We start from the raw sequence: 16,770 nt of genomic DNA on the forward strand, positions 1-16,770 counted from the left end.
GGGGTGCAGATACTTTGGCGGAGCAGAAGGAAGACAAAGAGGCAACTTCACACAGGGTCTTACAAGCCCTTATGTGGGTTTATTGAAAGCCATGGAAAGGCTGTATTACAAACACAGGCACACAAACACACACACACACGCAACAACACCACAATGATCTGATTTATATTTTTTAAAGAGCCTCTGGCTGTCATGGGGAAAAGGGATGGTGGCTAGGAGTGGAGGCCAATTCGAAGGCTAGTGTGGTCCAAATGTGTGAAGATGGAGAGAAATGGAGGGATGCACTGGGGAGGTGGAGTTGGGCACGCAGCTGACCACATTGCCCAGCCTTTCTTGCACTTAGCAGGGTCTATGCAACCAAGACTTAGCTCATGGAACATGGGCAGAAGTGACGTATGCCACTTCCAGGCCTGGCCCATAAAACCCTGCCCCACACGTGCTCTATCTCTTTTCCCCACCGGAAGGCTGAATGCAGAGACCTAGTCTTTAGACGAGAGGGAGCCCACTAGACGGGAAAACCGTGGGGCTGAATGATACATTGCAAGGTCGTCCCCCAACCCCCAATCAGGAGCCCGGGTTTTGAGCTTCTGTCCTGTTGTATTAAGTCGCTGACATATGTTAAGCCCCTGAGGCCCAGTCTGCAGCCTAGGCCCTCCAGGTCCCAGAGGAGGCTATAATTCCATATGGAAGCCTCTAGAAAGGAACTCAGTCCTGCCAACGCCTCGATTTGAGCCCAGTGAGACCTGTGTAGCCCTCCACCCTACAGAACTAGACAATAATACATTTGTGTTAAGCCACCAAGTTTGTAATAACTTATTGCAGCGGCAACAGGAAGCTAATACAGTGGGTGTGAGGATTAAATGAACCAGTAGATGTGGAGCTGGAGAGCTGAGCTTGGCCCTGAGGATTTGTTTAGAAGTGTGAGTCACCGTTACAGATATCACAAGTGATCAGATGCCTGGGGCCTGTAGGGATGTCCAACCCGGTGCCTGTCGGACTCAGTTCCCAGGCAGAATTGGGCCCCAGTACCTGGTAGAGAGGGCCTTGGATCCCTTCTCTCCCGAGAAGCAGGATGAAGCTCAGTGGGCCGGAAAGAGGGTGCTGGTGCCACTACCTCAGCCTGATTTTTAGCAACAGCATCAGCAAGTTTAACATTCCAATTTCTGCTCAGACTTCAGAGGAGCAGAAACCTGGGCTAAAGTCTCAGAGTCGGAGTGAGTGGGGCTCCAAGGACCCACAGCCCAACAAGAGCCCAAAAAGAGTTTGTGGAGACAGTGGGATGCGGGGAATGGCCTGATCTTGGGGGAAGGGCAGGGCCCACTCAGGGGAGAGTTAATGAGGGCCTGGTTGTGGACACAACTGGAGTCAGTAAGACCTGAGTTTGAATTCCTCCACTCCTAGCTGGGTGTATTAGTCCGTTGTTACACTGCCGTGAAGAACTACCTGAGGCTGGCTAATTTATAAAGGAAAGAGGTTTCATTGACTCACAGTTCTGCATGCCTGGGGAGGCCTCAGGAAACTTACAATCATGGCAGAGACAAAAGGGAAGCAAGCTATGTCTTACATAGCAGTGGGAGAGAGAGAGGAGGCAGGGACTGCCAAACACTTTTAAACCATCAGATCTCGTGAGAACTCACTCACTATCACGAGAATAGCATGGGGAAAACTGCCTCCATGATTCAATCACTTCCCACCAAGTCCTTCCTTCAACACGCGGGGATTATAATTGGAGATGCAATTTGGGTGGGAACACAGAGCTAAACCATACCACTGGGTGTCCATAAACAGAACACTTGTACTCCCTGTGCCTTGGTTTTCCCATCTGAGAAACAGGGTAGTAATGACGCTCACCCCATAGGACCATGTTGAGGATTATAGAAGCTGTTTTGTGCCACTCTCCAGGTGCCCCTTAGCCAGTAGCTGCTTCTCCTCCTTTTTCACAACTGTCTGTGTGTAGGTGTCGAAAATTCTTTTTCCATAAGCAGGGGCAGGGCCAAACACTCTGCCTGTGCTAGGCATAGTCACAGACATCACTCACGGGACTCTCACCTTACAGCCCAGGACACAGAGACACTTAACCTGCCAAGAGATACTTAACCTGCCAAGTCCTCCCAGCCAGGCTGTGGCTGAACCAGGATTGAACTCAGGGCTGTCTGGCTACCCAGGTCATGATCCTTGTCAGGCCAGATGCTGCTAGCTTTATCCCCCTCCCATTGCCTCTATAGTTCTCACTTTCCTTGTCTCCGGGATGGGGCCGAGGATCTGTGGCTGTCTGTGCTCCCCCACTGTTCGAGCGTCCCATGATGCACAGCTGAGAGGCGCTTAGGTGTGCCCGCTGGGGGTGGGTGTTACTGGGGCCATGGGGGATGTGTCTGGCCCCGTCAGGCAGGTGACTGTGCCCTGTACTTGGCATTTTTGGTTCAGTCGCTCTATTTTAAGCCAGAGGAGGTTAGACTTCGAGTATGTGTGTTTCTCAGGTTGGAAAGCTGTCAGCTGAGCAGTCATCAAAAACAGCAACACCTGAGACATCTCCGTCTTCAGCTTACCTCTCTGCCTCCTCCCCTCCTTCCTCCTTTGAAGACCTAAGGGAACCCAGTGATTTTCCTCTGTCGCATCGCACCAGAGGCACACCTGCATCCCTCAATGGGGCCTTGGATTTTCTTCTTTCAGAGCTCCAAGGTTGTCAGCTTTGAGGACGACAAAAAAGGCAATCCCAGTCCCAGGCTGGGCGCTAAGCATGCTTTTAAGCACTTAGGAGTCTAGATCCTTCTGAGGCCTTTGTGAGTCAGGCAGGCCATTCCCATCTCAGGGAGAGGAAACTGAGGCTCAGAAGGAGAGAGAGAGACCCACCTAAGGCCACACAGGGTACGGCAGTGGCAAGGAAGAACATAGGTGTCAGAGTTAGCCAGACCTTGGTTCTGTCTTGGGCAAGTAACTTCACCTCTCTGAGCCTCAGTTTCCTTGTCTGTGACCTGGGGCTAGGAATGTCTGCCTGACAGTGTTCCCATGAGCATTAAATGGAGTGTGTGAAGAACTGCTCAGCACAGAATATGCCCAGCAAAAGTTAGTACTGCCCTCCACCCAATTCATTTCTTCTTTGCCCTTTTCCACACTACCTATTCCCCAGGGCTACTGGGATCTTAACGGATTGATTTTTTATAATTAGACTATAGCCCAGTAATTACTGGGACTATAGCCCAGTAATTTTCCAGGAAGCCAGAAGACCTGGCACATTCCCTAATAAGTTCTCTCTCTTGTCTCTCTCCTGAAAGAATTGATTATTTTAACCTCAGGTGCCAGCTCCTTAGAGGTGGCAGCTGTGGCCTTTCTGTAGCCTGATTATCATTTAGGGATCTAGATTACCAGAAATTAAAAGCCGTCTCTTGCTGATTTAAGCAACGTTGCTGGTAGGAATTTGGGGTCTCTCATAATTTTCTGGGTACTGAAAGACAAAACATATGGTTTGGGGGATCCAGAGAGATGGAACCTTGAGTATCACCAGAAAACACCATAGCCAAACCCAGCAGGGGGAGCCATTGCTCCCAGGCCAATGAGGATATTATTTGGGGAACAAATGACAACTGTCTGAACAAGAGTCTCTCTCTGATGGGTTTTAGGCAGGGCTGCTCAGAGAAGTCCTAACGTGTTTGTGACCATTTAGTTGGAGCCATTGACAGTTTGTTCTTCAGCCTCATGAGAATCCATATCTTTGAGTTAATGGAGTTATTAAAACCCTTACTCTGGGCCGGGTGCGGTGGCTCATGCCTGTAATCCCAGCACTTTGGGAGGCTGAGGTGGGTAGATCACTTGAACCCAGGAGTTCAAGACCAGCCTGGGTCACACAACAAAACCTTGTCTCTACAAAAAATACAAAAAAAAAATTAACTGGGCATGGTGGTGCACACCTGTAGTCCCAGCTACTCAGGAAGCTGAGGTGGGAGGATCACTTGAGCCTGGGAGGTGGAGGCTGCAGTGAGCCGTGATCACATCACTTGAGCCTGGGGAGTTTGGTCTGCACTTCAGCCTGGGTGACAGAGTGAGACCCTGCCTCAAAAAACAAAAACAAAACAAAAAAACTTTGCTGTGGTTTTAGATTTGAAAATCTAAGTGAGAGGAGTATAGAGATTTGCTAAACCATTTTCTCTACTTTCATGTATATTTGAGAATTTTCACAATAAAACACTTTTTTTTTTTTTTTTGAGATGGAGTTTTGTTCTTGTTGCCCAGGCTGGAGTGCAATGGCACAATCTCGGCTCACTGCAACCCCCGCCTCCCGGATTCAAGCGATTCTCCTGCCTCAGCCTCCCAAGTAGCTGGGACTACAGGCACACGCTACCACGCACGGCTAATTTTTTTTTGTGGTGTTAGTAGAGATGGGGTTTCGCCATGTTGGCCAGGCTAATCTCGAACACCTGACCTCAGGTGATCCACCCTCCTTGGCCTCCCAAACTGCTGGGATTACAGGTGTGAGCCACTGCACCCGGCCAATAAAACACTTTTTAAAAGAATCTTTCTCTCTGTCCATCCCACCCTATTTTTTCCCCTGCTGTTTATTTGGTCTGAGTAGGAGGTGACTCTGAGAGTTAGAGTAAATAAGAACATTGATTGAGTAGTTAGTATGATCCAAGCACAAAGCAGGCCTCACTTCGTTTAATCCTCAGAACAACAGTAGGCATTGTTAATTCCACCCTATAGATGAGGAAATTGAGGCTCAGAAGGATGCAGAGATTTTTTTCAAAGTCACAATTGCAAAGAGAGGGGGAGCCAGCTGCTGAGCTCTTGCTCTTGACGGCGGCCCCTCCCTGCCAGTGAGGAGCTTAGCACGGTGCTGTTACAGGTGGCAGTTGCTGCCATATGGCAATTTGAGCCTAGCTGCTACAGACAGAGGCCTGTCCCTTTTCCTCCTGCCAAGGACCACCCGTCCCTTTCCCAGTCAGCATAATATTGTAGAATCAAGAGCTGTCTGTCTGAATTAAAGGGGGCAGGACTTGCACTGCAGAAGACATCATGGGCTAGAAAGAGTCAAGGCAAAGAGATAAAGAGCCTGAGACGTGAAGAAATACATGTGCTAATGTTAGTGTAACACAGAGCTTCCCTATCCAATGCCTCAGCCAGTAACCATATGTGGCCATTTATAGTTAAATTAATTAAAATTGAATTAAGCTGAAATTTCAAGCCAGGTGCCATGGTGTGAGCCTATTTTCCCAGATACTTTAGAGTCCGAGGCAGGAGGATTGCTTGATTCAAATACAGGCTGTCTGGTTCCGGAAACCTGCCCTTAACATTTATTCATAATCTTCGCTTTATATAGGCTAAGGAGGCTTTTGAGGGAAGGAAAGCTGGTATAACATCCTGAAGAAAGTCCTGCAGACGCTGGGCACAGTGGCTCATACCTGTAATTCCTCTCAAAGTGCTGGGATTACAGGCATGAGCCACTGTCCCCGGTCAATTCTGGTTTCTTTAAAGTGGGGCAAGGACCGGCAGACATTTGTATAGCAACTGGAGTGCAGAATCCCTCTAGATTCTCGTGGTTATTTTTTTTCCAGATGTTTTGTAGTTGGTTCTTCTACACCTAATTTGACAGTATTCTTTTTAGCAACGAGTGTTCACTGAGTTTTCAGAAAAACAAATCTCTTCCTTTTGCACTCATATTTCATCAGTTTATGGAATATCTAATTCAGTTACATTGTTACAATATTAAGTGTGCCTTGTGCAAACTGATTTGGGAACAGACCCAGTGGACTGTTGGCAAGCATGCCCTTCTACAGCCAAGAGCCAAAGGGGACCGGGGCCTAGAGAATGGCTTACTAGCCATAAGCATTCAATGTGCCTGAGGCAGTAGCATTGCATTCAGACAGCATGGAGAGCACTGGTTAGCCTGGCAAGCTGGTTAAACAGATTGGTAAAAGGACTTTGTGCACTAACTCTGGAAAAGACTCCATAGTGTGGAATTGTCTCCGGAAGACATGTGCCCCCACTGGAGACTACATTTCCCAGCATCCCTGGCATCTAGGTATGACCATGTGACTAGTCTCCACCAATGGAATGTGAACAGGAGTGGTGCGTGTCACTTCCAGGCAGGGCCTTGAGGAAGCAGGTGAGCTTCTCCATCCCTGTCTGTCTAGATACAGAGAACCCTAAAGCCCTGCAGGATGGCAAAGCTGCAACATGGAAGTCACCCGGATCACCACGTAAAGGAAATCTACTCTCCAACCAGGAACAAACACCTGCCTTGCTATATTAGGTAAGAGATAAACTGCTATTGTGTTAAGCCACTAGATCTTGGGGGCTGTTTGCTATAGCAACTAGCATTACCCTGTTTAATACACTTCCCATATAGGGCTGTCATGAGGATTAAGTTAAATGACACACATGTAAGAGACTCTTAAATGGGACTTTTCCTATTGTCTCAGATTTACAGCTAAAGCCCCAAAGTCAAGGACGGACAAGAGGTGTCAAATACCACCATATCATGCCTGCAGGACTTTTTTTTGGAGATAGGGGTCTCACTCTGTCACCCAGGCTGGAGTACAGTGGTGCGATCTTGGCTCTGCAACCTCTGCCTCCTGGGCTCAAGCTATCCTCCCACCTCAGCCCCCCAAGTAGGTGGGACTATAGGCGCAAGCCACCATGCCTGGCTAATTTTTGTAATTTTTTGTTGAGATGGGGTTTCACCATGTTGCCCAGGCTGGTCTCGAACTCCTAAGCTCAAGCAGTCCACTGCCTCAGCCTCCCAAAGTGCTGGAATTACAGGAATGAGTCACTGTGCCCACCCCCTGCAGGACTTTCTTCAGGACGTGGAAGAAAGCTTTCCTTCTCTGAAAAGCCCCCTCAGCCTACATAAAGCAGAAGATTATGAATAAATGTTAAGGGCAAGTTTCTGGAACCAGACAGCCTGTATTTGAATCCTGTGCCTAAAACTTACTAGCTGTGTGATCTGGGAAAAGCTACCTCACCTCTCTGGGCCTTAGTGGATGTAAGATGCCATTAGTAATAGTACCTACCTCATAGCCTTGTAAGGTGCACATAGTTAGACTACTTGACTGTTAAATAACATTCTTGAGGTGAAGGGCCAAGTTTGATTCAGGGAAAGTGTAAAATATGATATGATTGGATGTTGAAACTGGACAGAAAGGCATGGGCAAAAAGGAGAGATTTCATTGAATGTATTGGAAAGGCAATGGTTGAAGAAAAGCTAAATTCATTTATGTGTATCCCTCATCATGTTCAGATTATTCAATAAGCCAGTTAGACACATGAAATATATAGATCAGCTTGGGGCACACTGAAAGCCTCAATACATCTTAACTCAATACATCTTAACTATTATTATTCAAACTTGTGCCAGGTCAGGAACGAAATCTTCTCTAAGCTTTATTACTTTTGAGTGATAATACAAATGAATACTTTTGGGGTGATAGAAAGCAATGATCCACATACTTCTGGGTTTTCATAATACTTCAATATTTTTTTAATTTATTCTTATTTATTTATTTATTTATTTTTTTGAGACAAGATCTCACTCTGTCACCCAGGCTGGAGTGCAGCGGCACAATCTCAGCTCACTGTAACCTTCACCTCCCAGGTTCAAGCAATCTCATGCCTCAGCCTCCTGAGGAGCTGGGATTACAGGTGCCCGCCACCACACCCAGCTAATTTTTTTTGTATTTTTAGTAGAGATGGGGTTTTGCCATGTTGACCAGGCTGGTCTTGAACTCCTGGCCTAAAGTGTTCCACCCACCTCAGCCTCCCAAAGTGTTGGGATTATAGGCGTGAGCCACCATGCCTGGCCAATACTTCAAAATATTTGTGAATCCAAATAAGAATGGCAACTCCATTTGCAAAGTGAGAACAATGGGAAAAAATCTGCAAGTGCTGTTTATAATCACCTTCATTTTATAAAAGAATTAATTTCATAACCCCTGAAATTAGGAAGGTCATAATCTCAGAGTAAAGGACAGTCCTTCTGATGGAATCCATTTAACTGAAGAGAATTCACTAGGTTGCCCTTATTTTTAGTACAGTTTACTGGCCCATGTTTGGAGACTCCAGGTATAAATTACCACAAATTATATAAGCACTCAGAGCTGTTATCCCTCATGATGGTCCTACAAAAGTGGGATTGTCGTAGTCTATTCAGGCTGCTCTAACAAAAATACCTTATGCTAGGTAATTGATAAGCAACAGAAATTTATTTCTTACAGTTCTGGAGGCTGGGAAGTCCAAGATCAAGGTTCCAGCAGATTCAGTGTTTGGTGAGGGCCTGTTTCTCCTGGATGATGGCAACTTCTATGTGTTCTCACATGGGGGAAGGGCAAAGGGCTAACAAGCTCCCTCAAGCCTTTTTTATAAGGGCACTAATCTCATTCAACCCCCAAAGGCCCCATCTTTTAATACCGGATTATGTTTCAACATATGAATTTTGGGGGGACACAAACATTCAGACCACAGCAGGGAACGTAGTCTATGAGGATATGGAGTTTCCAAAGATTAGGTGACTTGCTCAGGGTCACCCAGCTGAGTTCAGGCCTGGTCCCAGGGTCTCAGTGCTCTGGGAAAAAATAGTCTTTTCATCCAGGGTAATTATGTGTTGGAGGGATCTCTGTTCCACATGGTCATCCGAGGATCCAGGCTCCTTTCTTGTGATCTTCCATGTCCTAAAGCTGAAATTCCTCTCCTGGAGACAACAGGCCCCCAAGGGATCTATGGATGGAATTCAGGAATTCATGAACTTGAAAGAGAAAATAATTGCATCTTTATTTACACTAACCTCTGACATTTAACATTTCTTTCCATTATGAATATAGATAACAAAGTGGTATTAGCAGTACCTATTTGTTGCCAATAGAAATCATAGATATTTTCATATTATATTGATGTTATTACAGATAACTTTAAATACTGTTTATACTATCATGACATTGAAATTACGGTAATTAGACTAGATCTTATTGTTTCATGTGTTAATAAGGAATCACTATATCACATACTTTTTACATTTTGGTTACTACATTTTAATAACTTGTTGCCTTTGTAATTCCATGTATTTTATTTTACGCATTTAAAGGTATTAACTGAGAAGGATACAATAGACTCTACCAGCTGCTCAAGGGGCCCTAGGTTCATAAAGAAAGGTTAGGAATCATGTTCTAGAGCCTTGGAGACCTCTACCGGATTCTCTGCATGTGCCCAGAAGATTAAAACAGAGATGGAGTCTGGAAGATTGTAAGGATCCAGGTCTGGAATCACATCCCATGGCCAGACCTCAGTCACCTGGCTGGGAGACCTCAGTCACCTTTCTGGGTGCTCAGGAGGAAAGAGGAGATAGTTCAGAGAATAGCAAGCCAGACTCTGCCCCATTATGTCACTTGCAATGACTCAAATTAAAGAGACGCTGGGACCTCTTGTCCAGCATCCTCTGATTTGTGCAGGTAGTAGGAGGGAGGGAGGTACTGGGCACCAGGTGCCAATCTTCCTTATTTTATTTGCATGTGCAACAAGTCTGTATTGCATGGAGACAGTTCTAAGGATGGTTGAGATCGAGTTTCTCAGATTTTCCTTTTGCTCTTCCAATGTACTGGCTGTTTTGTGTCCCCAAGAACTTATAATTTATTGGGGGCTGGTGAAATTAGGACAAAATGTACATCATTGAAAATAGAATTATAGCTTGCATGTATACAGAGCTTTAGAGTTTGTCAAGTACTTTCATAAGCCTGGGCTCATCTGGTCCTCATTACAGCCCTCAACAAGACAGGGCAAGAAGGATCATTCCCATATTCAGAGTTGGAAACTAAACTCAGAAAGGAGAAATGGATGCTCAAGTTCACAAACTAGAGGCAGAATCAGGGCTACAGTGGTCTCAATCACCATTCAACAGGCATGTATTAAATACCTACTATGTCCTAGGTTCTGTGCTGGGGTCCAGGGATACAGAGATGAACCAGAAATCCACTCAGCTTCTAGGGAGAATGCCCAATAGAAAAGCCAAGAATTGATAGGTAATTATATTACCACATATAATTATATTTGTCAAGACTCTTAATTGAAGAGATAGGAATCCAACTCAAATTAGTTTAATAAGAGGAATTTATTGGTTCACATAACAAAAATTTCAGAAATGTAAGGCTTTAGGCATGGCTGGATCCAGCTTCACAAACCATATTCCCTGAAATTTGTTTCTTTTATTCTCTGGAGTGTGTGTGGGTTTTTCAGACAGGGTCTCATCTCATGGTGATAAAGATAGCCCACAGAGATTCCAGGCTTATCCTCTACTAGTCTGGCAACTTGAGTCAAAAGATGGTACCTCTTTCCCAATTGTTCCAGAAACAGTCTTGAGGTTGACTCTCATTGGCTGGAATGGGGTCACATGACTATCCCTGAACCAATCACTATAATTTTGATTGAGCAGACCTGGTCACATATTGGCATCTGCAACTGGGGTGCTTTAATCAGCCTCCTTTGAACCATGGGGACTGATGTGGAAGGCCTCCCAAAGGAAAACTGGGGGACTATCCCTCAAAGAAAAGGGAAAATATGCTGGGAAGGCAAAGCCAACAGAGGCCCCTTATGGCAATGGTGGTGATAGTACTGGCTGCTATGGGAGCAGAGGGAGAAGGTAATCCAGGCTGGAAGTTGGGGAAGGTAAGGCAGGAGAGAGCACCAGGCACAGGGAACATCGCATGTATAAAGACCTAGTAGTGAAGAGACCATAACACTTGGGAAACTGCATATAGATGACAGGTGGGATGGGAGGGACTATAGTGATATTGCAAGACCAGTTAGAAAGCCAACTGATAAAACACTGGGGTGGTCTGGAATAGGGTTGATGCTAAATTGCAAAAATGGCTGTCATTATTTATTCCTTATATTCACACCCCATCACAAAGGGAAATCTGTCTCTCTGCTCCTTGAATCTGGGCAGGCCTTATAATTTTCTTAGGCCAGTTCCAGGCCTGGGCCTCAAAAGAGACCTTGCAGACTTTCCCTCTGTCTTCTGGAACTTTACCCAGCCACCCTGCCCAGCCAAATGAGCCAGTGCCATTCTGCTGGATGGTAAGAGACACATGGAGCAGATCTGGGCCATCCCACCTAAGTCCCTGTGATCTGAGTGAGCCCAGCTAAGAAAAGTAAAGCTGCTACCCAGCCAACAGCTGGCTGCAGATGTATGAGACCGCCCAGCCGAAACCAGAAGAACTACCCTGCTGAGCCCATACCAAATTGCCAACTTCAGAATTGTGAGCTAAATAAGTAATTGTTTTAATCCACTAAGTTTTGAGGTGGTTTGTTTTGTATGCAGTAATAAATAACTCATACAGGGTATGTTCACAGGAATAAAGTGTGTGATACGGGAGGCAATACTCAAGAGCTTTTTAAGGAAAAATAACCAGATCTTGATGACCATCTGGATGTAGAGGGTAATGGAGATAGAGGGTTGGGCAAGTGCTGGGAGAACAAAGAAGGGGAAGTTGGCTCATTCATTCATTCATTCCATAAATATCTATTGTGTACCTTTCTATGTCAAGCAGAATGCTGGAAGCTGGTGACACAGTGGTAAACAGGACAGCTGCAGCTCCTGCCCCCATGGAATCTGTGTTTCAGCAGGTTGAGTTTGAGACTCTGGTGGATATCCAGGTGGAGCCGTCCTGTAGAAAGTCTGCTGACTTCCCATCCATTACTTTCTCCACTGCCTCCTCCCTGATCATCTCCCACTTCTACCTTTCTGTCCCTAGTCATGTGTCCTTAAGTAAGTCTGCTGTCTCTTCTGGTCTCACTTTGCCCATTTATGACAATAGCAGGAAGGGAATGAGAACTCCATGAAGTCCTCAGCTTCCGTGAGGATAGGAATGTGTCTGTGCCTTGCCCTGCAGACTCAGATGGAGAGGCTGGGTCTGTATTTATGATTGGTAAACCCAGGATGGGCTGCTTGTGTCTGGTCAACTGGAAGTAGCAGGATAGCAGACAAACCCAGGGATGAGGCTGAGATCCTCTCAGAAGTGGTGGCCCAGTCACAGAGCCACTTGTCACATGAGAACAGGTATGATTCATAGAGTAATGAATTAGGGCTTCTAAGCCTGAAAAAAACAATAGCATAAGGTCACCAGAAATCACCAAGACAATCCAGACCTAGAAGCAGAGATGGGGAGGACTGGCAAGGATGGATCCCCTCTTTATTCAGAGTAGAAGATGGTTGCAGAATCAGGGGTTATCTCCCCAAAATTCCTTTTTTTTTTGAGATGGAGTCTCGCACTGTAGCCCAGGCTGGAGTGCAGTGGCACGATCTCAGCTCACTGCAACCTCTGCCTCCCGGGTTCAAGTGATTCTCCTGCCTCCACCTCCCAAATAGCTGGGAATATGGGCATGTGCCACCACTCCCAGCTAATTTTTTGTATTTTTGGTAGAGATGGGGTTTCACCATGTTAGCCAAGATTGTCTCAATCTCCTGACCTTGTGATCTTCCCATCTCAGCCTCCCAAAGTGTTGGGATTATAGGCGTAAGCCACAGCCCCCAAATTCCTTTTACCTGTCCATCTTGCTTAGTAGTTCTGGATTTCAGTGAGATTAGCCCTACCCCCAGCTCCAGGGCTGGGACTAACTGATCCTAGAGATTCTCTTCGGAAGTAGTACTACCCACTCCCAACCCCTGCTGGGGCGGGTTGGACAGCATTTGTAGTAGAGTGAAGGCAAGCCTATTATAAAGGTGCCTGGAGGGGGCTATTGGTACTTAGTTGGGGGTGGGGTGACCAGGGATTGTAATGTTCTGGGATGTACAAGATAATTTGGCAAAATAAAAAATTGTCTCACCCAAGATGCCAGTCACACCAGTGTTGGAAAACACTTCTCACTGAGAGCACCCTCCCCTCACTGGCCATAATAATTGGGTCAGGAAAGCCAGGCCCAAACTGGTCAGTACTTGTCAAACCCCTGGCCCCAAGGGACTGGTTTAAGCAGAAGGCTTAGGATCTGAGCTAGGAATTTGGGAATCCTTTGTCTCCTGATCCTTCTGGAGGCTATGATGTGAAGAGCTGAGGCTGGAACTCTGCACAACACAGAAGCCAGCCTGAAATTATTGCTAACACACAGAGGAGGAAAGAGCTGAAAGAATTGCAGAGAAATACCCCTGATCAAACCATACCTGAAGTTTATGCTACTGCTGGACTCCATTAACGTTGTAGGCCATTGTACCCAATAGGTAACTTTTTAACCCTCAAAACATAACAAAACATTGTAGGCAGTTCATCTCCTACTGTTCAAACTAGTTTGGGTGGGGTTTCCTGTTATTTGCTATGAAGCACCCTATGAAATTCAGAGACTGGGGGTGGAAGAGTACGAATCTTGACCAAGACCACATGGGGCTGGAGTGGGGCTCTGTGGCATGTTCCAGGAGGCTGGGGAAAGTTTGAGTCTAGTCCAGAAAGGAAGAGGTCATTGCTAGGCTCTCTCTGGTCTTCCAAAGGCCAGAGCCCATATTACAATTGGGGACATGGCTGCTTTCCAAACGAGGATGGGATAATTGTTTAAATCCTTGGGCTGGGAGATAGGAGGCCTGGTTCTCAAATGGACTCTGTCCCAGACTTGCTAAATGACCACAGGAAAAAACACTGTTCTATACAGACCCCTTTTTGGCCCACCTATACATGGCAAAGGAGTAGGCAAGAGAAATACAGAAACACCCTCTAAAGTGCCTTGCTAAGGGCCCATTAACCTCAGGAAACAGAGCCCTGAAGACTTTGTGAGTTCTCTTCTCACAGGGTCATGGAACCTTCCTCCCACCTCCTCTCCCGCTGCCAAGCTTGATCTCCAGGGCTTTAAGCCACACATTCCAAGGTAGAGCTTGAGCCACACAAGTCCCCATATCCTGCATTTGCACCCTCCTTTACCTGCACAGTGTGAGTGTTCACCTAGACCCAGGAAAACAGCACAAGAGGTACCCACCAATGAGGAGTGGGTGTCTGGGCTGTTTCCAGACCCCATGGCAACTACATTTCAGAGCCAGGCCTGTGTTCAGGGGACTCAGGCAAGTAGTTGAGATAATAATAATAATGTTAATGTTTGAAAAGATTGTAACAGAGTGGAATATTCTCCACTTTCCAGCTCCTTCCTAGGGCTTGGTGCATATGCATATCTCCTTCCAGAATCCTGGTCAATACTAAGGTAGGATGAAAAAACTGGGGGTTTGGGACAAGCAGGAAAAAAGAAGCAAACTCTCTTGGTGGTGGAACTTACTGAAGTTAAGCTTTGAGTCTGTATTGATCAGGACTCTTGGTTGCAAGTGACAGAATCCCAACTCTGTTAGTGTGGGTAAAAGGTTAAGGTGCTGTAACAAAGATGCCCAGCAGTGCAGTGACTTAAAGAAGACAAAAGTTTACTTCTTTTTCAACTGAGCTGCCAAGTTGTCAAGGCAGCTGTGATACAGGGGGCCACTCAGAGACCCAGGTTTCTTCATAGTGCATGCCATCATTCCTTAGGACAGCGGTTTCCAGGGTGGTCCCCGGACTGGCAGCATCAGCAGCACCTGGGAACTTGTTAGAAATGTCAATTCTCCAGCCCTATCCTGGGCCTAGTGAATCAGGAACTTTATGTGTGGGGCCCAGCCATCTGTGTCCTTACAGGCCCTCTGAGTGATTCTGCAAGTTTGAGAATCCCTGCACTGCCCTAGGATACTATTCCTATCTGCACAGTGGAAGCTGGGGCACAGAGGGTTGCAGCCAATGGGAAGGGGAAAGAACTCATGAAGCAGGCACAGAAACTTGTAAGGCTCAGGTTAGGAAGTGGCACATGTCACTTCCCTTCATGTTTTATTGGTAAGGATTGAGTCATATGGCCATACCTAGCTGCAAAGGAGACTGGGAAATGTAGTCTAGGCATGTACTCAGACAGAAGGGAAAGCATCTGAGTAGGAGAAAGAGGCAGTGGAAAGCTCTGTGAACTTAGCATTCTGGTCACTGGGACAGTATAAAATTTGACATCATTTGTCTCATGACTTTGAACCATGACTATCTGTCCCATGGTAAAATTCCTATACTAGAGAAAGAAGACTTATAAAGGTAGTTTATCCACATTCTTGTCTAACACAGACATTTAACATTTCTTTATTGTGAAATATTTAAGACTTTGTGGCAAAGACTGATAGATGTTTGTGATAGCACATGAAATGTAGATAGACTACATTTCCCAGCCTCCCTTGCAGTTGGGTGTGACCATGTGACTGAGTTCTAACCAAAGAGACAAGAGCAGAAGTTCTGTGTGCAACTTCCTGGCTCCGACTTTCCATGAATTAATTGTCTGGGCTTCCTCCCTGACCTATTCAGGCCTTACTGGATGCAGATGATTGGGAGAAGGGGAGAGGAAGGAAGAGTCCTAGACGAAGGAGCCTGAATTCCTGGATCATCATGTGGGGGAGCCCACCAAGCAGAAGCACCCACTGGGAATGTTATGTAACACAATTAGACTTTGTGCTTTGGCTAGTAAGCACTTTGGCAGTGATGTTCCAATGACACTAGTGGTAGTGGAAGTGGATGCAGGTGATAAAGGGGTACACTGTCTGTAGAGAATTTTAAAACAGTAATGAAAAGGTCTAAAAGTCAATCTGCTTTTTATTGTCACCACATGCCAGCAATTCTAAACATTGCCAGTATTAAAATATTCCTTCTTACCAGGGAGAAAACTCCCACTGTCAGAGGCGTTTGAACCAGAGCGATTCCATCTTGAATAGGGGCTGGGTAAAATGAGGCTGAGACCTGCTGGGCTTCATTTCCAGATGATTAAGGCATTCTAAGTCACAGGATGAGATGGGAGGTTGGCACAAGATACAGGTCATAAAGACCTTGCTGATAAAACAGGCTGCAATAAAGAAGCCGGCTAAAACCCGCCAAAACCAAGATGGCCTCGAGAGTGACCGCTGGTCGTCCTCACTGCTACACTCTCACCAGGGCCATGACAGTTTACAAATGCCATGGCAACCTCAGGAAGTTACCCTATATGGTCTAAAAAGGGGAGGCATGAATAATCCACTCCTTGTTTGGCATATAATCAGGAAATAACCATAAAAATAGGTAACCATTGTCGGGGCTGCTCTATGGATCATTATCCCTTTACTTTCTTAATAAATTCAATTCTACTTTATCGACTCGCCCTGAGTTCTTTCTTATGCAAGTTCCAAGAACCCTCTCTTGGGGTCTGAATTGGGACCCCCTTCCTGTAACACCACCACCTCCCCTTGTCCCTTGGTATGCCACTGAATTTGGGGTTTATTTATTACTGGGATCTGGTTTACCCTAGCTAATAAAGACAGGCATAAAGGTATAAATAGCAATGACGAACATCCATATGTACACCATGTTTTTTAAGGAGAAAAACATTACAAATATGACTGTTGACATGAACATTTAAAATAAATTTAGATTTCTTCTGGCGACTGCAGTCTGATACTTAAGCAATCTGCCTGACGTGGGGAAAAGACTTAGGGAGACTTTGCATTCCACAGATGCCACATCAGCCATCTGGAGTAAGCAGCGTGGCACCAGGTTCTACCACCAGGTTCTGATTTAGCCGGCTTCTTTATTGCAACCTGTCTTACCAGTAAAGTCTTTGTGATGTGTATCTTGCGCTGACCTCCTATCTCATCCTGTGACTTAGAATCCTGTGACTTAGAGTAGCCGTCCTTTATTCCTTTACTTTCTTAATAAACTCACTTTCACTTTATGGACTCTCCCTGAGTTATTTCTTTTTTTTTTTTTTTTTTTTTTTTTTTTTTTTTTTTTTTTTTTTTTT

This window comes from Rhinopithecus bieti, unplaced genomic scaffold (genome assembly GCF_001698545.2).
Source record: "Rhinopithecus bieti isolate Rb0 unplaced genomic scaffold, ASM169854v2 scaffold_10347, whole genome shotgun sequence".
Lineage (NCBI taxonomy): Eukaryota > Metazoa > Chordata > Mammalia > Primates > Cercopithecidae > Rhinopithecus > Rhinopithecus bieti.